The sequence below is a fragment of the Barbatula barbatula genome (genome assembly GCF_947034865.1).
Source record: "Barbatula barbatula genome assembly, chromosome: 22".
Taxonomy (NCBI): Eukaryota; Metazoa; Chordata; class Actinopteri; order Cypriniformes; family Nemacheilidae; genus Barbatula; species Barbatula barbatula.
In genome coordinates this window covers 11,735,606-11,754,561 of record NC_136785.1, presented here as the reverse complement: position 1 = coordinate 11,754,561, position 18,956 = coordinate 11,735,606, and the positions used below count along the sequence as shown (strand labels likewise).

Sequence of the window (18,956 nt, the reverse complement as noted above, 5' to 3'; positions counted from 1 at the left end):
TAATGAGATCTAGAAATGTATCATACATTTTTTCCCCACCAACAAAAATAATTGATATTCCAGCATTGTCAAACTGAACGTTTTTAAATATAAGTTTAAGATTACGAAGTTTAAGAAGTCTTTATTTGGGGGGGGCACAAAGTGGTGCCCCCTACAGAAAGGGGGCCTTACAATGAAAAAGTTTGAGAATCATTGATATATGCTACTAAATGGGGTCTAAAAGTGGTAGAGTGCATTTTATCCTTTATCAAAACAGCAACAACATGAGATGCTACTTACTAATCAAATTATTACAGCAACACCACATTTCACAACACAATCGCTATATTATTTGATCATACTGTTTGGTCCTACACAGAATCCGCCTAAAAACAGGAACACGCACGCAAACCGTCGCCTTGACCACTGTTGAGATGATCACTAAAGAGAATGAAAAAAAGAGACAAAGTAAAGAGAGGAGAGAGAGCAAAGGAGCGAGACAAAAAAGGATGATGAAGAGGGTAAGCTGGTACCGTGTAGCCACAGTAAATTTGCTCAAAAGACTCATTAGTATTCATAGACATGATCTTGGTCCCTTCACAACTGTTGTAGGTTTGAATTTACATTTAAAATCATTCTAACAAAAGGCAAGAATGGCACAAGTCTAGTGCCCTTGGCAATCTCTGGTGCATAATTAACCACATACAACACACAGAGACATTTACATGAGCCATTGATTGACAAAAACTCCTTGGGTTGTTGAGATGCTTATCTACTCAAATCATTACTGTTGAAACCACAACCCTTGCCATGTGAAATCCATCTGTTGGTTAAGATAATACTTTGAGGCGCACAATTACATTTTGCAATTTACCACAGCCTGAACACATTTTCTGAACATCTTTTCTCACGCAGGTGTGTAATAGCGTACTCCATCAACAAAAAAAGTCGGAGGCAAGATAAGTTCGAGTACCAGCTGAGAGTCGAGCATTATATTTAAGGTATGATGAGCTTTCATTAGCGCAGTGTAGCACAAAGAACTCCAAGACCCTGCCAGTCCATCCACTTCTGAATCATATCACATCACGTAAAAGTCAAGCCATTCTTCGGAATCTAGCGCAGATCTTACTTCATGTAGACAGCATAAAACACTTTACCCCAGATTTGTGCAGCTTTTAAAAGTCGTTCTAAATTCAATTTGTCTTTTATATCAGGCCAGCTGACTCGCAATAAAGTGCTTATGGTCATGTGGACTCTTCTCTTAAGATGGATAAGCAAGGTCTGATCTGAAAGTTTAGCAAATGTCAATCATAAATGAAGTAAACCGATACAGATAAGAAAAAGTGCTTTATAAAACGTTATTTGTATGCATTGTGCAGATAGCTAAAGTGCTGCAATATTTAATTACATTAAAACAACAATAATTTATTTAATTTGAATATTTTATTTCACAGCGACCAAGTTTACAAGCATCATTTAAATAAATATATACGATTTCTTCTACTGTCAATCAGATTTTAAACAAGGCAGCTCCATATCCACAGAGGCTGAAAACGGCATAGGCGCTGGTTGAAAACGCAGGTTGGACACCCCCCCCCCGAATAAAGATAATACAATTACAATTTTGAGAAGAAAGAAACATAACAACATTAGCGTGAATGTGGTGTTCTTCCTTATCAAGAGGAAATACAGCTTGATAAGAACTCATCTCAACACACCAAACCACTTTTGACTCTGAGAGATGCCTTTTTGACATATTAATAATTGAATTCTGCCTGTGACTTAATTATTTCTGAAAGTTTATCATTCATACCCACCTTGATTTTCCTCCATGAGGTGAAAAACAAAAAAGGTCAATGCCAAGATCAATGATGCCTGTGAGCACGCACCTCATTATCTCAGCTTAATTACACGCCGTGTATGTGTAGGAATGTTACTACAAAACAAACATAAGAAAGTGTTTTACAGCGATCTTGAGGAATCTAACCCGAATCACCAACACAGCTGAAAGCAAAACAAAATAACATTGGAATCTGAATGCGTTCTACAGATTTTCAGGTTTATTTTCCACGCATTCCCAGAAGTGGGATGAGGATCACAAGAGTGATACAGTCACCCTCTGTTGCAGATGAAACCAGCAGTATCGGCTTCTGTCTTCGGCTGATCGGAAATGCAGGCAGCTGGCAATCGTGTGACTCAAGGGTCTCTCATACATCCTGCTTAAAACCAAGATGATCTTACTTCTTTCTGACTATGACAAAGGCCTCTACAGATCTGCCCTCACAGGCCTATTCAAGTGTTAACACAGCCGAGACAAAATGAGGAAATGTTATTACAGTTCTGGCAATTTGCCGCTGTTTTACTAACACACAACAGAGGTAGAACACACGATCATAGGGAAGAGCGAGAGAGGGGAATGGACGGAGACTGACAAATGATGCTGGAAGCGAACCAGAAGCGTCCATTTGGAACCAAACTTCGTGTTCATCTCGATTTAACTTTGTGTCTTGAATTAAAACCGATAGTAACGTGAGGCAGTGGTTCTCAAACTGGGATTTTATGAAATATAGAAATCTATCATAAATTTTCTGCAATCAAACATTAGATAAATAAAACCACGAGCCCAAATAATTGATGTTCCAGCCTTATATAATAGAATATGTTTTTGGTTTAAAACAAATTCTGAGGTTGATGTCATAATTGTTTATTTGGGGGGCCGCGAAGCGATGAACCCTCCCCAAAGGGGGCCTTACAATGAGAACGTTTGAGAACCACTGACGTAAGGTCTGCATTTGTTTCATTTCGGGTTTTGACCACACTGTCTGGTTTTATTCATTGATAAGTGTCTGAATGTACATTATCGCTTACATTTGTCATTGTAAAATTAAACTAATATACTTTCGAATGTCATGATTGTTTGATTAAAGTATCAGATGAACTTTATAATGTTTGTTAATGTAACAATGTGGATTTCTTACGATAGCTCTTCTATGCTGCATCCATAAAAACGTCACAATACTCACTGGAGTCTGAATGTTGTAATTTATCGATCCTCTCGAGGTGCAGACTGGAGATGTTAAGTGTTCACTTATCAGCTGGCAAATGAACCAGTCCTACTAATATAAGTGCCCTGGTTCATACATATTAAAGACACTGTGTGCTCCCAAAATGGGCTAAAGAATAAAACAAGTTTTCACATTTGCACTCAGTAAAGCCAATGAAGTCACTCCTGATTTAGGGGCTTTCTAAATTCTGTTTGCTCAGTGTCTTGTCTTCTGACAGACATAAAGCGAGCGCATTACAAAAAACAGCAGGGCCACACAACAACTTAATGAGCGTGCAATGTTCCACCTGGTAAAGCAATAAACCCTGACCGGCTTCTTCCTACCTTCGACTGACAGTGTGAGCCGACGGTCTTCCCAGAATCTCATCAAAAGTGTCTCGAATCGTCTGAGCTGCAGATCAGCAGGTGAGTCTTTGGAGACGCTGCGGGCGTTCCTGCAAAACGAATCAGGGAGCATCGATTAACAAAGCAATAAGAGGAACCTCAGAGACATGCTGGTGGGCAAAATGATTATTTTCTGCTGATAAACTGGCCTTAATTCAATTACAAAGGAGGTTTAAAAGTATGTTTCATAAGCAAACCGGGGAAAATATGGGCTGAATACGAGAAATGTGGGCTTAAAGGGACAGTTCACCCAAAAAGATAAAAATCGTATATGGTTGCCCTTGGTTATTCCAAATCTGCATAAAATGTCATTCTGATGAACACGGAGAAAGATATTTGGAAGAATGCTCGTAACCGAACAGTTCTTGGCCATCACTGACTACCATAGTAGGAAAATTTTTATCATAAATTTCTTTGTTCTGTTGAACACAAGAGATGATATGTTGAAGAATGTAGGAAAGCAAACAGTTCTGGGGCACTTTCGACTGCCATTGTAATTTTTCCTGCTATGTTATTCAATGGTGGCCAAGAACTATTTGGTTACAAGGACCCTTTACAAATATCTTTCTCGGTGTTCATCAGAACAAAGAAATCCAGCTTTGGAAAAACTCGTAAATAAATGATGACAGAATGTTTTTAACTGTCCCTTTAAATGATAATCCTCTAAGGGATGTGAAAGCCTTTTTAAAACGGACTAGTAGACAAATTATCATTAATTTATCATTATATTCCAAAAAATCCGGCAATAAAAAAGCCACTGTTCACTGGCCGGCTGGTTCAACAGTGCACATCAAAGGAATTAGTCCAAGTATCTAAATCCAGTTTCTAAGTGAGCACCCTGCAGAACCTAATATATGAATAATGCAAGCAGAATTTGCCCTGCTTTGATGCTCCACGGCTCCGGCAAGCACAGGTTAATCTATCCAGTTCCTACCGGAGCCGCCGGAGGACTCATAACCTCTTTATATTGAGCTTTCATGCATGAGCTACAGTATGCATTGTAGCCCTTGACGGAAGAAAACCAGAACAAGCAGCTCCTGCAAATGGAGAAATCTCGACATCAATATCAGTGCTGAGATGTGCATTTTAACTTGAAAGATACATTATCTTAGCAAGGCCATATTACAGCACCGGGAAGGAAATAGCTCTGAATCGGAGCAGCTGGATTAGAGCCACCGATAGATTGGCAATGACACCACGTCGGCTTTGGTTCAGCCAACCAGTTCCTCACTCAGGCGGAGAGGCACGGAGAACCCACACGTCCTCCTCACGCCCCATGGCAAAGCGGGCCAGACGACTACGCATCACAACGGACCTCTTGTGTTCAACCAAAGTGGGGCGTGAGATAGCCAATGGAATGCCGGGATCGCTCGAGCGGAGACAACCGCGCTCCGGTCTAATGACCGTACTCTGATCAAGAGCCTCGCTTAGAGATCTCGAGTGGAGGATCAGAATCAGAGTCCTGCCGAGTGCAGACCAGATCATTGGCTGAAAGAACGGCTACCGCAGCTGTTCGGGACAGAGACCCTTAATATCTGCTGTTGGTCGAGAGCCACTTAAAAAGCATCAAAACATAGTCTAGGTGAGCAGGAGGAAGGGAGCCCAAAATAACAACTTCACACTTCATTGGTGTCTGTCTGAACAGCTGAGGCCGTTCCTCACCTGCTCGCACAACTGCTGCAGGCTCAGCTTCTGTGAACAAATGCAAACACATGAGTTCTTAAGGGAGATTACTAGTACATCACAGACAGCACGAGTAACAACGTGAAGCCTTATGGCGGCCAACGCAAGGAATAGGTTCAAACAAAATGCAATTGTTCTGAAATGATTCTGGAATGAAAAATAAAGAAAGAATCGTAAAGTAATTAATAAAGCTGCTTATTGGAAAACCATATGGAGGAAATAAACAGTAGCGTTAAGTCTCATGGGGAGCACGACAGCCGGTACGGAGGGCACATCTGCAGCAACATACAGGCTATGCCATGAAAGGATGCACTGTGTTAATAATCACATGTGGGAGAAATTTAACAGCCAAGAAAAAAGGCTGAATAAGCCTTATATTACAATATCTTCAGGAAAAAACATTTTCACTTAAAAAAGAAATAGGTCATTCACACAGCACGGAAGTCTCAGAGCTGTATCGGATATTATTAATATCAATTCTTTGCCAAACAGACATTAATGAATGGATTTAATGGAGACTACAGAATGATTTTTTAAATTAAGGCATCAAGAAGGGTTTTGGAATTGGACGGCAAAATCTACTTTGTTTTCTTTATTAAAAACATAAATCACCATCTTAAAAGTTGGACAAGCAGTCATTATTGTATGTACATATATTTAAAAGAATATTTAACCAAAATATGAACACTTATGATATTTACATACAGTTCAAAACGTCAATATCATTATTTTGTCAACTAAATCATAAACATCTTGAAGGGCATGAGGGAGGGTAAATGATGTAAGTATTTTTTTAATATTTGGGTGAACCTCATATACGTTGAAACTACGATTTTAGATTTCTCATACTCGAACGTTTTTGGGGAGGAAAGGGATACTTTTACAAATGGTTGAGTATGCTGAACATTGCCCTGCAGAAAGAACATTCAACAGGTCACTTCCTGTTACGACAGAAAGGGCCTCAGATTAACCAAAATCTTCTTTCAGATCAGCCATTTGCTTTCATAACAGAGATGGAATAGAACTGAGATTAGAGAATGGTAAAGTGAACGTAACCGTGTATAATGGCTGCACATTTAAAGAAAATGTATCACCGTTTATGCCTCGAGCCTGTCATCTCTTCCTGACCCTCAAGCCGAAACAGAAGGTGCTTCGCTCTTTATCACAGTTCATACCTCTGTAGCCAGGACATCACAACTACAAAAGCACATACCACAAAAAAGCAATTTCCCCAGCATATGAAAATGCCAAGAGTGACAGCCAATGCAGGCATTTCAGAGCAAGCAAGCACTAAACTTTTTGGGGGGTTATCTACCTCTTCCTTTACAATGACACCAGTGAAGAATTGTCTTTAGCAGAAGGTGTTTTTGCTTTTCTGCATCAGACACAAAATGTCACAAATATTGTCCCTAGACAACGACTTCAAAACACCACCAACAGCACGCAGAGATCTCCATTACGTTTCATTTTCGGTGACAAGGGAACAGATGACAGCAAAGCATGGTACAAAATTTCAATTCCATGGAATACTTTGCATTTAAGGAGAACTATGCATTTTCATTGTAGTTTCTAAATTGAACCATTTGAAGTATGCTGTTGTACACTTAAGGGATAGTTGCTTCAAAAATACAAATTGTCATCATTCCCCTTATGTCGTTGGAAACTTGTATATGACTCTTTCTTGTCGCACAGAAGATGATATTTTGTGAAATTTCGGTGGTTTTACGTTTATACAATGGAAGCCAATGGGTCCAATAGCAACCAACATTCTAGAGATGCACAGATATATTGGCTGATAATCAGTATCGGTCGATAAAATCAAGACTTTCGGACGGTAGTCTAAAACAGCCAATGATCACGGCTGATATACCTTGTCAGTCAAAAGAAGATAGGAAAAAGCTATAAAATGATGCTCTGTACGTGGAGAATATTAGGAAACATCACCAGTTTGATTCGAAATATTAATATAGTAGTTATATAGATTCATAACATTCAGAAAGTTGAGAAAAATGTATATAACCTTCAAAATCGGAATCAGCTGATAGCACTCGGTATCGATGGAGAATTTTGTATCGGAGTAGTATCTCTAAAAATATCTTCACATGTATGTCAGTCGGGAAAGAGCTATTATATAAGAGGTCTCATTGATTTTAGGTTTATCATTGTTTTTATTCAAATGTGCTATTGCGAACAGAAAATAATCAGTTACCAATATTTATAGGGCATGTTTTCATTTATTTAAAATAGGGCTGAACAATTAATTGCATTTGGGATTAAAACACGATGTGATGAAACACGATTTTCTAACCGTAAAGACTGCGATTATTTATGGGGATGTACAGTTTGATGCGACCCTGCTCTGAGCTGACCAGTACCATCTCAAAAGAATAAAAAATGGATGTAAAATGCTGCTTTCTCCAAAAGTGCTTGGGACAGAAGCTTGCTCTCTCGTGGTGACTGCCTGCGAGTGAAGCGAGCGCGTTGCACCTCATTCGTGTTGTTGCGACTTTGTTGCTCTCTTTTTCAGCGTGCTTGCCACGTGTCTATATTTGAACCATAGCCCCGGCTGAAGAGCGCGTTATACCACATGCGTACCGCGACTGTGCCAGTAGACGTCCGCATTTTAAATAATTTGTACATTGACCTGTTGTACAATGGCCACAGGCTCGACAGAATGTGGCACTGTGGAAACTTTAGTTTAAAAAAGCAACAGCACGTCAGTTGTGTGGGACTATTTTTGCGGTTTTGTGTGGATGATGCTGTGAAGTGTCATGTATTATGTGTGCTAACATTAATGCGACCTCAAGGGACAGGACTACTAACGTCATGCAGCACTTATAATAAAAGACATTAATTAAGATAATGCAAACATTAATAGTTTAGAATTTTTACTTATTTACTTATTGACATTTTCATTATACACCAAGCTTGTTTGTCAGTGCTTTGTGAAAGTAATGATTACATGTTTACATAGCTAGAAATGTAACAAATCATTCAATATACTAGTATGATTGAGGTTAATCTGACTAATATTATCTTGGTTACCATGATTTATTGATTTTCTCTATTAAATAATACAGAAGATAAGGTGCTTAAGAAAATTATCGCATATTAAATCGCAATATTGGTTGAAAATTGAAATTTTTCAGCCCTAATTTAAAACCTTCAGCATTTCAACTATAGCATGAAATATGGCTGATATAACAAACAAAAATATAGTAAACAACACATTATTTTTTAATGACAAAAACTCAAATAAGTTGGCCGACTGACGAATATCATATCAGCCTAAATAAATGGACTACATCTGAAAAAGAGTTTATCTGCTAACAGTTCACTTGTACATATTTTGGGTATAAACTCACATATATATCTCACACATTCCTAGCAGCTCACAAGAATGCGAACAGATGGAAATAATACGTTTAGCAAAAATTATCTCTAGGGTCACTGTTCAGAGCTGCTCTAATCGTTCACGGTGCAAGATAGCCATCTTCATATCAGCGGAGAAGTAATTGTTTTCACCCCCGAAAACCGGAGAGGAATGCTGCTCGCAGCTGTCCGCCTGGATCGGCAGCTGAGGAGCCTGATGGAGCTTGAGGAACTAGCTGCTGTTCCCACTGGAGCCTGACGGCTCTGGAACAGCTCAACCCATGCACATCACGCCTGGACTGCTCAGCTGGCACTACTCCAGGGCCTTTCCCAAACCCAGGTGGCCTGTCTGAGCATTACGTCAGAGAAAGTAAACCCACCCTGAATGGCCTTGAAAATACCACAGCAGAATGACATGTCCAAACCATTCTTGATTCTTTTTCAAGGACAGACCAGTCAGAGATAAGAAAGGATACATTCATATCCATTTAATATTATCTTAAAGACCAGAACAGTCACTTAGAATCCATGTTGAAGTGTGTTTCTCGTAAATAGCATAACAGTTTTATAAGAATTGGACAAAATTCTTATTTATGGGTAAACTATACCTATAATGGTGATACTGATGTTTTCAAAATAGCTTACAGTCAAAACCAGCGAGATGTTATTACATACAGATGAACTTGAGCTCATTAAAAGATCAAGGAAACAAATCCACTGTAATTTTATATTTTATCTGGCTTTGATTACAATTTTCATTTCTGCATGAATCGTTCCTTTAGGATCTAATGACCAAACACAAACCAAACATCCCCGGAGATGTGGTCAAGATTGACCTAGCGAACAGTTTAATAATACACAAACAAGACGTACGCTTTTGGAAGCCATACACGCAAATTGAGGCTAAATCTGCTCAATGAGTATCATCGGCCAACAAAGCCATCTCAGTAGGAGGGTTTTGTGTACGTAGGTGCACATCTCTGGAGAGGAATTCATCTGAAGAACAACCACCTCCAGACCGCCACGAATAAAACCTCCCCAGACTACAACGGGCACGCAAGCACCAGCATTAGTTCTTCTGCCGCAGTGTGCCCCTTAACTTGTGCTTCTGTTGCCGGATTCACAAAACTGTTCTTAAGACAAAATATAAGAAAGTTCGGAAGAATGTTCGTAAGTGTGATTCTCAAACATATCTTAAAATGTTCTAAATTGTTCTTAAAAAATCTACATTTTTGTCGTAAGAATAAAAAGATATGCTTTGTCAATTATTATACTCGCTTGCTCATGTGATAACTGTATATGGTTATCTATACAATAAACTTTGTAACAAGCACCTAGCATTCTTTTGTAGCCTATATATATATATATATATATATATATATATATATATATATATATATATATATATATATATATATATATATATATATATATATATATATATATATATATATATATATATATATATATATATCATGTGTTGTGTCAAACGGCATTTACGTTCGCATCGCATGTTAGCTAATATGTTAGCAAGCCTTACATTATACTTATCATAATACTTTGTGTGTGTTACTATGGCAACAGTGTACGGTGACCCTCTCCATTTCGAGTCACTTTGTCCCAGAATAATGTAAAAAGCAAACACACAGAAAGCTATAGTAAGGGATCTAAACCTTATCATTATTATATCAATTTAAAGATAACTTGATTTTGAAGGTAACTTGATAATTGTGATTTATGTAGTGTCCAACAACAAGTTTACGTACAAAAAAGGTGTAAAAACTATAATAAACAAAAAATTGACGTTTTGTCGGAAAATAAACACGAACAATCCTCAATGTCACAACTACTTACAGCTTTCAGAACCCCCTGGCATTCACAAGCAATGGACACCTGACTGGTGGGCGGTGAAAATACAACCTTAAGAAGCGTGGCTCTGTTGAGCTCCTAAACAGTGTGGTTTTATACAATCTTTCATTTCCACAACAATGATATCGCAAAGATTCCTTCAATACGAGAGTCATTTATTCCTAATGCAAGAGACGTTCAAAGCCCTCGCTCTGGCATGAACTTCAAAAAGCAACCTCTCGTCTTTATAGAGCTCTGGATCCAGAATTTCTACCATGATCTCAAAGCACACATTAAGGATTAAAGAGCCATGAGACATGCATAGATGCATGCATGCGGACATGAGCATAATCTTGCCAATAAGAATTCAATGCAGCAGGAGAAGATGGCAAGCATCTATCCACAGTTTCGATTACCTAATGGCACAGGCTAATGGAGGAATTATGGGAACAGGCCAGCTGAAGACCCCAAGCATTGAGGCCACTGCAGATTGACCCTTGCAAGCGATGGCTTTTTCATCTGTCGTATTATTCACTGTAATCGGATAACTTTTGACCTATGGTAATTTAGCAAATAGAACCGCACATTAATCCATCTGAGTTTCGGTATTATCAATATAAAAATGAAACGACACACAATCATGCATAAACATTGGGCTTAAATTTAATCTTTTACAAATCTTCGTATCAAATCATGCCTTCCTCATTTGAATAGAAATAATCTGCCGATGTTGATGTCGCAACGAAAATGATTGACCTGGATACTTCATCTGCATCCTTTAAAAGACATTCAGTGAGAAATGCTACACGCCATCTCGGAGGGCTAATGGCGAAATCTACGAAAAGACATGCAGGTTTGTTCGTATCCTCTCTGTATGCATTTCTCCTAACAAACACAGACAGCAGAGGAAAGGAGAAATTACACAAGCAAGGCTGATGCTTCATATCGGATTTGCCTCTGGGTGCTATGCAGTAAAAACTGGAACAACAAAGCCAGGCGCGTAAAGAATTCAGATGGGAAAATGAAAGCAGTCTGTGTGTCAGCAATTCGCAAGCGCAAGTTAGCAAGAGATGCAAGGGGTAAAAACCGACCTGACTACTATGAATAATTTCATGTTTCAGGCAGGTATTCAAAGCGCCATGATGCTCTGAAGGATGCAAAGCCTTTATTCAGAGTTGAATGGAAATGTGTTTCAACCAGGGGACTTACTCGCTATAGGACTGCAAGAGCTAATCAATCTTAAATCAGCATAAACATAAGGTCTCGAGAGATGGCCCCAGTGATAATTATAAAAGCGTTAATGAAGAGATCAGAGAGACACACACACACACAATGATGATTCATCTGAGACCAGGCTGAGCTAAAACAAGAGCCCATCAGAGAGTCTGAGCTTAACCAATACAGAGGTGCCACAGAACAATGTGAATATGGTAAACTGCTACTTTTAAAAGCACTATGGTGCCATCCATTAAAGCCATATTAGAATTTGGCACGTTTCATTAGCTGACCTGAACGGTAGCACGGCAAAAAAATTATTAAAAGAAATATAACAAAACAGAAAACAAAAATAAGAAACATGATTATTTAAATGAAATATCATAAAATGAGAAGAGACTGTCCTTTTACTGTTTTCAATGTACATTTTAAGGAGACCTGTATTTTTCATTTACAAAAACAATATTTTAATGTAAAATGAAAACAAAATCTTGATATACATTACAGAATGTACTTAATACCTTTTCAGATTAACTACAAATAAATAAGAAGGTAGTACTGTCTAACAATTAATAGCGATTAATCACATCCAGAATAAAAGTTATTATTATTACATAATACATGTCTGTGTACTGTGCACATTAATTTTGTATTTATAAACACGCACTCATTCATGTGTATAATAAGAACAATGTAAACACTAATGCTTATATACAATTTAGATAACTTATAAATATAAAATTTATATATACATGCAAATATTTCCAAAACATATACATGTATGAGTTTATGTATGTTTGTAAACACAAACAACTTATTCTGGGTGCGATTAATTGTTGAACAACACAAGACGCAGTGACTTGATAATGTGACAAAGTTTGTTTATTTGTTCTCTAAGGTGTTTATACTGAGGGTCCATAAGTTTAAGTATAAATCCAACCCTAGAGCTCCACGCTACATCTGCTATTCCCAACACCGCTTCTTTTTTACTGTCTGTACTCAGTTACTCTACCCAAAACCTTCTTTGATATCACAGATCCCTTTGAAGACTATGAAAAAACATAAGGAACTGTAGTGTTTTATCCTCAAGTAGCAGTGTATCACCAGTGTATCCCTGGGCTGATAGACTTGAACCTTTGCCATTGTCCTATCTTTAATCCATGTTTGAATGCTACCCTCCATGACAAACACCCTTTTGTCAGCTCCCTGCCAAAACAACATGGACAGGAGAGAAAAACAAAGCAGTCATTTTGCCACTGCTCTTGACATCTGAACTCAATTCCCTTCAAAGTTCCTCCGCAAAAGTAATCAAAACTGCCTCTGTGCCAGAAGAGTGCCATGGTCCTCCAAAACTCTTTATCTGAGCATTTGCTCACTTGTATCAGCTATGTTGGAGAGCAGCTGGATCTTTCCACAAACTTCTCAAGAGTCCTAATGTGTGTACTGTGCATATCAGGATAGAATGACTTCTTGCTTAAGGTGAGAAGCTCTACTGAAGCTCACTCATTCTTTGATTGAGATTTTGAACTGCACGTTTATCACCGACCTTTAGAGACTTGTGTTTTTACTTGAAGTTGCTTCAGTGTTTACTCCGTGTATTCTGGAACAACTACATTTAGATTGTTGTGTGTGGTTACCAGAGTTTGCTATGCAGTTGCTAGGATCCTTTCCACATTATATTGACAAAAGATCCTACCTCAGATTGCTTAGAAAAAGAATGGCATGCCTCTAAACAAGCTGCATGATTTGACAGATCATTCATGTACGCAGCACAAAGGATTTCCAACCAGCGCATGACCACATATTGAATTATGTCATTAAGATGCCAACATGCTGACGTCAGCCAAAAACAAATTTGGATAAAGCCGCTGTTGTGTACTTTTCAAGGGACTCGTTGGGCGTTTTAACCGTTCGCAATTTGGTTAACGCAATTGTTAATCGGAGACCCACCAGCGCAAAGTACGTATTCAACACATACGCAGGTTCTATATTTACATTTGAATGAATGTTTTTTTTACCAGAATGGTCAATGGAAAATAACCCCCATGGCGCACCTGAGGCCTAATGCAAACAAACGGAGTGAAAAATTTACATTGATGCGGAAAATCCGGTTGACTTGAGAACAAAAGGCAGCGGCAGCCTGAAGGGAAAACAAAACAGCGACGTAGCTCCATCAAAAGAATGACCTAATGACATTCCATCAATCTTCCATTTACAAAGAATGATCCGTTCAATTTTTAATACCTTCTTGCATGTGCAAAAACACGTTCTGACAAGTGAAAGACAAATAACATTGGCCTCCCAGAGATAGAGCCCAACCCTGCGTTCTGACATTTGGAAACCCACGTCTGTGTGCACCCTTCGGTTTTAATCAACCCATCTAAACAGACAGACTAAGAGACCATCTTACTTTAATTAAAGGCTCAGTATGAAATTTTGTGGCATCTAGCGGTGAGGTTGCAAATTGCAACCAACGGTTCACTCCACACTCCCTTTCAACGCACTACGGCAGCTAACACAGAACCAAGATGTAGTCCCGTTTTTGCTTCTTTGGATAATGAGATAATGTATTTACGAAACATGCTCTGTAGGGCCGTTTGTTCATTGAGGGCTACTGTAAAAACAGCATGGTGTATTTCATTTAAGGGGACCCGCGGCAGAAATAGCTCATTCTAAGGTAATACAATCATAACGCTTCATTATGTAAGATCTTTATACACCTCCAAATACAGTTATAGATATATTATATTGCATTTCTGTCAATTGATCCTCCCAAAATTATACACTGGCCCTTTGAACCTATGAATAAAGAATATCAATGGTGATGCCGCGACGCATGTATTAGCAAGCATCCTTAATGAATCCGTATCATACCTGATGTAGCCGGAATCAGTGATGCTGAGGCAATGACGATGCTGTCAACAGCAACAACCTAATGAACTACACAGTTTTTGCCTACCGGATTACAGGATCACACACACAGATTAAAGCATTTACAGCTGTCTCATTTTTGCAGTTGGGCTGCACTTAAGAAAAAAAACACGAACATGCAGGTGCATCTGAACCGCTGCAGCTTCCACCGTTAAGTCACACTCTGCCGTTCACGGCCTTGAAACAAAGACAGCTCGGTTACTATTCAAGCGTTACTACTGCTGCTGCCAGAAGAGCAAAGCCGCCCCGGAGCCGTGCCAAAGACAAGTGTGACCAGATCAGAGAGAGAGCAAACCCGTACCAACACAAACACATCCCCACTATTCTGAATGCTGGTGATGTCAGAGATCAATACATCAGCATTCAACCAAAGAAGAAACAGTAAAATTGCATGAACTGCTTTTCAAAGAACTGCTTTTTCCTTTAGACAACCAGGCCAAGATGAGACGGCCTGCAAAGCTCCTTAAGACAGCAGACAACAGTTCTTGGCCATTTCACCAGACTCCAGCCTGCGACCAGAACCTTATAAAAATTCAAAGCAAGAGCAGTTGTTTTTCGTTCCAAATGCCGTCCATCTGTCAGGAAATGTGCTGGCTTTCTTAAGACAAATTTAACTTTGCATGGGCTGGTTACTAGAATCTTCTGATCTCTCCAAACGAACTTGCTTCATTTGGAGAGGATGGAAAAACTCGAACAGATGGCACATTTTCAAAAGAACTTACAAGTTACTACATCTCAGACAAAGATCTGCAATAAGAAATTGCATTAGGAATTATCGGAAAATGACACACGATGAATATTTGATCAAATCGATAATATCGAAAATGATACTTGAAAAATGTAGAGGTTTCTGTTCAAAACTCTGTTTTCATTTTTTTATTAACTTAGATTATGGCCATTTTACTAATAGCAGTATCTTCCAACAAACAAACAAAAAGCATGCTTCAGAACAGTTTGAGAAGGTGCTGAAAAGTTTTAAACAATGTATAATTACTATGAATTAGACTGCCATCTTGTACCCTGCAATAAACACTTACTCAGTCTTTCTACGTGTCTTCAATAAATGTTTAATTTAAGCAATATTATGTATCACTTCTTATTACTTAATTAGATTTTATGAGATGAAGGTGGAAAAATCAGCCAAACATATCGGTCTCATATATAGGCCGTCGTCGGCTGGCCTTGTTTTCTAAAAATAGGCATCGGTCAGAGAAAAAAACATATCGGTTGACCTCTAGTTAAAACTGCCATCTGTACCTTTTCCGTTAAACATTAAATTAAAAAAAATATATATCTTTTTTATTTAAAGTTATTATGCTAAAATCTGTCAACCTTCCTTTTGCCGATTTGGTATGGTAAGCTCAAGCAACCTGTAATTTTAGGTTTCAAACAGAGAGGAAAAAGTTTAGAATTGCAGCTTAAAATAATGAATGTTCACAGTGTTATTAAATATAAAATGTGTAATTTAAGTTTACTAAAAATAACTTGAGCTCAGAAAACATAAAACATTTTTTGAAATGTTATTATACATCTGATCATTTTCAGCTCAGAGCACCATGTGGATCTGAGGTCCAGGCGTGATCATAGCAACACTGGCACCTATTAATGAAATGGAGCCTCAGACGTGCCAAGAGATAAGCGACCAGCTGCTGATGTAGCCCTGGTCAGATGACGAGAAGTTGATACTTGGGTGAACCGAACACAAACACTGGCATGTTGACGGAGAGGCGAAGCGACAGCTTGATCGGTGTCGAGTTCCAGCAGGGAGAGAGCATGGCAGGCAAACTTTTGGCAACACCCGGCAAAGACGACAAATTGTTATGCAGTGCCCTGATTTGGCAAGCTCCTCCAGGAGATTAATTACTTTTCCCTGCACGTCCAACAGAATCTGTGTCGGAGGGGACGGGGCTGTCGGAAAGGGCAGGGGACCCGTGGCAGGCGACACATGTGAGGAGCGCTCTGTGGGACCGTTGCCGTAACTCCTTGAACTGGGTGACAGGGTACAAGTAACCCAACCAATGCCTGGACATGGGTCACTTTGCAGGACGCTCGAACATAAGGCTGGAAAAGGTAAATGCAGAACGTCGGCACTGAAGAGAGGGAGGACAAATGTGATTTGGGAGTGTATGCAAGTATGAGAATTCTTTGGGTGGAGCAATAATTTGAGTTTGAGGGCATAAATCATTCCTTTTCATTTAAAGACAGGATTGCAATCATACTTGTGGGCTCTTTAACAGCCTTCACAAATAAATCAAGCTCTTATTTGCCTTTTCAGTTTTTTTTCAAATCTCACTGAACCAATGTCTCCAACACATGAAACATTTGACATGACTCCAATAAACGAGCATTCTTGGACGGATGGAAAATCCTCCTCCATATGCTATGCTACAGATTAGACTCCAAAGCTTAGTTTGACCCAACAATTAAGTTCAAGTTTAATGGATACTGAAGATTGCACGTCCTTTTAATGATAAGAGCATTTTATGAAAATAAATTAAGGATAATTCCAGGACTCCCAAGGAAAAATAAATGCCTTTACCTCAACTCCCTTTTAACATTAAAGGATTAGCGGTGAAAAAAAACAGCTGGTTGAGTTTCTGCTAAGTGTCCATTACTTTGATAATACCGGCATGGCGGAGCAATAGAGTTAATTGCTTGTGTAACATGCATCTGAAACATATCAGCATTGGATTTACAGAGAATCCCTGATGTTTCCATGCCATTAAGAATGATTGTATGACAAAAACCCCACCACGGAGCTTCCAGGCTGTCAACTCCCAATGCATCAAAGCTATGTGATGCCGTACAACAATAGGCATGTTTCTGCACACAATCTGGACTGGTGACGCAGTGGTGTAGCGCATGGCATTATGTTGCAGGCTCCCACAGTGCGAGGAAGAGTGCAAAACAGGCCATCTATTTCCAGTACTTCTCAAAAGTTCCTGACATCACACTAAACTCTAATTCTGAGTCATTTTCTGTTGAAACCCTGGGCAGCAAGCAAGGAAAGCAATCCATAAAACGTAGCACCATTTTTGGTGTTGGAGTCATTTCGAAACATCCCCACAAATGCTGATAACAAGCACGTCTGTGTCATAGCAGATGAAACTAAACAGGGTAAGTTAAGAAGTCGTATTATCAGGGTCATTACCCCATTCTGGACTTCTGGACTTGTCAAACTTTCGGTCAATGTCCCAAAGATAACTTTTAGTTCACTAGTGTACAATCTCAGGTCTACACTTATTTTAACGAGTACAGAATGTAATTTAAAGGATCGTCCGATAATCGACCTCCGGCTAACATTTGGCGAAGAGTTTCTCTTCATTCAACAATGTTTTAATCACTAATGAGCGATTAACTTGTGTCAGAATTAAATGTCAACTTATCAACTGAGAAGTATGAGCTATATTCAGACATGAGGAGGAAAATAAAGGCCAGTGTTACAAAGACACAAAAATCCAAAGATGAGCGTAGGGCTGGGCGATATATCGTGAGTTCTTATGCGCTCAGTTTCTCAATGACTTACAGATAAATGCCTTTTCAGGTTTTTTCATGATAATAAAGTATATTTATAGAGATGATGTTTGACAAGTGTTGCTTTTTTCAAATTTGTATCATTTCTGCCTCTTAACGGCAAATCAGAATCAGAGCTTTCTAAATATCAGCAACGGTTGATATTCTATAACAACAACAAATCACAAACAGTCTTGAGACATAAAGAACTATAACAAAACCTATTAGCGTGTACACCACCTGACAATATCATTAGGCTTCAGACTTCTGGTACTAAACACACTTGACCTCATCCAGAGGTCCACTGCCGGAAGGGATGAAATGAAGTGAATTCACATAGAAAGGAAAAATAAAATGTCTCTATTATACAATGCAATTTACAATTCAACACTTCTAGAGTACAGTCTAGAGTACCGGTGGGCAGCTGCTCATTACATTTCCAGAACGCGGTCCAGAAACATCCCAGAAGCGATCAAAGGTTCAGCCACTATTTGCCCATAAAAGCAACAGAAAACTTACTTCATTACTACGGCTGGGCAAAAAAATGTAATCGTGTTTTAACATGCGGTTGATTCAATATCGATTCTCAACAGCTGTGAATCTGGGTTTTTGTCAACGGGTGGATATTACAACAGGGTACGTATCGTTCATTCATTGTTTCATTAACATGGCGGATACAGGAATGTCGTCCGATTTAACATCACTTTCACATGAATGGCAGCGGTTCATATGATTGCAGCCTCTCTTTACAGGTAATTTTGTCTATAGGATGTGTATTAGATCTATAATAATTGACTCGAAATGTTTGTTATTATATTGTTAACAGAGTAAGTGTTTTACTCCAGTAAAGTGAGTTTGAATTGTGATAATTGACTCTTGAGCTTTTATTTTCGTCGCCATTTCATCTATAAACCTGTTTTTCTCCAAATTTCGTATTTCCGTTGCTGAAAATGATAGCGCACAGCCG

General features: G+C 38.8%; 1 protein-coding gene across 1 annotated transcript in view; it reads right to left on the bottom strand.

Moving 5' to 3' along the window:
- ndst1b (N-deacetylase/N-sulfotransferase (heparan glucosaminyl) 1b) overlaps positions 1-18,956 on the bottom strand; it is a 63,597-nt gene that overhangs the window by 40,810 nt on the left and 3,831 nt on the right. Inside the window, exon 2 of the mRNA XM_079485789.1 lies at positions 3,368-3,477. The gene's annotated coding sequence lies outside the window, so the exon portion shown is untranslated. The remainder of the gene's footprint in view (positions 1-3,367; positions 3,478-18,956) is intronic.